Genomic DNA, 3,775 nt, shown 5'->3' on the forward strand with positions numbered 1-3,775 from the left:
TGCACTTATTCTCAGACATAGGTTTATACCTAGTATCTCTCTGATATTTGCTGAGTGTTTAGTTCTCCTTCGATATTTTCTGATTCCTTAGTTTTCACTACAATATGCCAGATGCTTGGAGGCATATATCAAGAGATCCTTGAGGACCTCAAAGCAGTAAAACAATCGAAAGAGACTCAAAAAAATTGTGGTAGCTCCCATATATCTGGGATGGTGGCAATCCAGAGGAAAGGCAGAAATTCAAAGACGTCTCTTCCTACTGAGAAGTGTAGTCATAGGAAACCTTGAAGTAGTCCCACGATCACCAGAGCTCAGCCAGGTGACTGGCCACACAGTTTGCACACTAAAGGGTAGTTCCCTCTTTTGGCTGGAGATTTACTACCTTTTGAAGAATGTAGAGCATCCCTGAGAGAATGCTTGGAACAGGAATGCAGGAGGGATAATTTGAGGTTTGTTGTCACATCCCTATTGCTTCTTAGAGGCTTATTTTCTCTTTTGCTACTTCTGACTGACTATTACTTACCTTACTTTCATTCAAAACAATGCTTTTTTCCAGACCCTCTTATTCTTTTGTCTTTTTATCTTTTCAGCGCCCATCAGCTGTACCTTTCCTGTGTTTCTATATGACTTTGTGCTGACTGTGCATAGTGTGCTCTGCATATGAGAAGGAAAGGGGAATACCCTGAGGGAGGTCCAGAAAGGACATCTTTCTGAAGCACAGTTGGAAACCCCCTGGTTTTATTTTTATAAGATTAAGGCAAACTGTCATATCATAGAATCTTTCAGAAAGTGTCTCTGATAAACAAAGCCCTCTTTTTTCTTCATTCTCTTTGCAGTAGGGAGGTTAATAAATATGAGGCAGTTTTGAGGAGAAAGCTTCTTGGTATATTTGCGCAGAAATCTCTTTCAAATCCTTATAACCTATCATTCACCTCTTTGCATCACTGTATTTTCTCTTATATAAATATATATGAGAAATAAAATTAAATATATTTCCCAATTCATGATCAATCATAAGAGCTGATCCAAATACAGCCAAAATTACTATTAATCACATCTCATGCTACTCCATCAGCTCTTTAGAGACCTTCTCACTGATGATGAACATGACAACTGCCAGTGGCCAAGCTTTTGAGAGAAACTGGATCAAGAACACAAACTGGCAGAGTGTCTTTACTGGGCCCTGATATCACACAGCTGCTCTAATTCCCAGGATCATAAGAAATACCAGACCTCCCAACCTCCATAAATGACATTTTTACCTGCTGTCTGCCTTGGCAGTAGACATTTGGCCAATATGCCTACAATTGGAGCAATAACAAGATCAAGTTGCCTGGGTGGGAATACAAATGAGAAACCCACTAGGTTGGATGTTGTAGTCCAACCTAGTGGTTGTTTCCTTCATCCCAATATAATATTGTCTTTTGGGAAGGTTGAAACATACAATGAGATTAAGTCACCAAAATAAGGGTGTAAGGATGTAACTTGTGATATTTGAAAGAGCACTGAAATAAATATCAGAGTATCACCATCTGCAGGATCAATGTAGTTTTTTCTCTAACTGGGCAACAGGGGTTGATGTGTCTGTCCTCTTACATTCGGATTTCCTCAGTTGTGAGATGTCAATAATGTGTTGCACAATTATAGTAGCAATAAAAACTTAATAGTCAGGTTGTGCAGTTTTAATGAGACAGAGACGAAACTGGAGCTAATCACAGGCAGTGGTTGTGGTCCCAATGAGAGCATAAGATGGCAGTGAAAATCTACTTGACATCAGTGACCAGTGATAACTTAAGTTTTCATGGCATGCTGACATGATCAGAGTCTCTGCAGTTGAATTTGACAAAGATTGAACAGTTGTAATTAAGGGTTGCTTACTGTCAGTTTATGGTCATACTCTTCCCTGATTCCATTGACTTGAAAAAGATGAAGTTCCAAGCTAAGTTAGAATATGAATACATCCAGAACTTCAAAACAGTATAAGCAGGTTTTAAGAGAATGAGCATTGACAATAATTCCTGTGGACAGATTAGTGAAAGTATCATGAAAATTTTTAATTCATTCAGTGGTTCAAGAAGTTTTTTGATCCAAACTATGATGGAGAGGACTATGATCCTGTACCTGCTAGGGAAGGTCAAGTGCTGGCAGTGGCTCTGCCTCTTTTTGTCCAATCTCGGAATAAACCATAGAAATCTCTCAGCTCTTGCAGTGCAGATCCACAGAGACCCATTTCAACACAGAGAACTACTGCAACTTTCTAAGGTTTGTCCAGGTGTGGTGAGAAAGGATCCTTGTTTAGGAAGTGGGAATGATGAAGCAGCTGAAATGATGCAGCAAGTTAACATACTGAAAATTACCATTGCAGACTTGGAGAAGAAGAAATATTACTACTTTGGAAAGCTAAGGAACATTGAATTGATCTGTCAGGTGAATGAGGGAAAAAATTACCCTGTATTGCAGAGGGTGGTGGACATTCTGTATACCACAGAGGAAGGCTTTGTGATACCTGATGAAGGGATCCCACAAGAGGAACAGGAAGAGTATTAACAACATGGGCCAGCAGAGCAACATCTGAATTCTTCAGTCAAAATCACATGCTTAGGCAGGCCATGGAGGCTCATCAGGCAGAGTTGTTGTGTTCCATGCCAGAGATCCAGATTTGATTTCTGATGCCTGGCCATGAGGAAAAAAAAATGAAAATCATGTGCTTAACTGTAAAATACTTCGTTTCATTATTCTTAGATGACTCTTTGGCTTCTTTTCATAAGCAAAATGTACCTCTTAAAAAGTGAACTTTGCAGAAGTTTCACTCCTTTTCCATCAAATATGTTAGGAGCTTTTACCTTGTAACAGAGGAGTATTAACATCTAGTTGGTTTACCTAGAGAACAAAGAGGCTGACCCTGGGCCTCACCATGTGGTTGCTGGAAATGCTGATTGCTGGAGAAGGTGTCATGTAATATGTTCTAGTCTGCCAATGCTTCCAGAATATGAGAATATGACACACCAGAGATGGATTGGCTCTTAATAAAAGGGGATTTGGTTAAAAATGTATAGGTTCTTCAGAGGAAGAGTAGCTAACTTTCATCTGAGGTTCTCTCTTACACAGAAAGGCAAAGGGTGATGTATGCTGACCTTCTCTCCCAGTTTATGGGTTCAACAGTGTTCTATTTCGCTAGCTGCTCGAATGCAATATGCCAGAAACAGAATGGCTATTTAAAAGGGGAATTTAATAAGTTGCTAGTTTGTAGTTCTAACGCTGAGAAAATGTCCCAATCAAAACACATCTATAGAAATGTCCAACCTAAGGTATCCAGGGAAATATACCTTGGTTCAAGAAGGCTGGTGAAGTTTAGGGTTTCTCTCTGAAGTGGAAGGGCACATGGTGAGGACAGCCAGAGTGTCTCTCTCATCTGGAAAGGCACACAGTGAACATGGCATCATCTGCTAGGTTCTCTTGGTTACTGTTTCAAGAAGATCCCCAGGAGGCATTTTCTGGGTTCAACTGTGTTATAGTTTGCTAGCTGCTGGAATGCAATATACCAGAAACAAAATGGCTTTTTAAAAAGATGAATTTAATACGTTATTAGTTTATATTTCTAAGACTGAGAAAATATCCCGATTAAGACAAGTCTATAGAAATGTCTTCATCTTCAAAGGTCGCTGGCTGACAGACTGTGCTTCTCATGGCTGCCATTCTGCTCTGCCCTCTCTGAATCTCCCTCATTCTTCAAAATGTTTCCTTTCTTATAGGAGTCCAGAAACTGATCAAGACC

The 3,775-nt window shown here is 39.8% G+C and overlaps 1 pseudogene; it reads left to right on the top strand.

Moving 5' to 3' along the window:
• The first annotated feature begins 1,749 nt into the window (after positions 1 to 1,749).
• Positions 1,750 to 2,547, top strand: LOC143676144 (microtubule-associated protein RP/EB family member 1 pseudogene; annotated as a pseudogene).
• Positions 2,548 to 3,775: the final 1,228 nt, after the last annotated feature.

Source organism: Tamandua tetradactyla, chromosome 3 (assembly GCF_023851605.1).
Source record: "Tamandua tetradactyla isolate mTamTet1 chromosome 3, mTamTet1.pri, whole genome shotgun sequence".
Taxonomy (NCBI): Eukaryota; Metazoa; Chordata; class Mammalia; order Pilosa; family Myrmecophagidae; genus Tamandua; species Tamandua tetradactyla.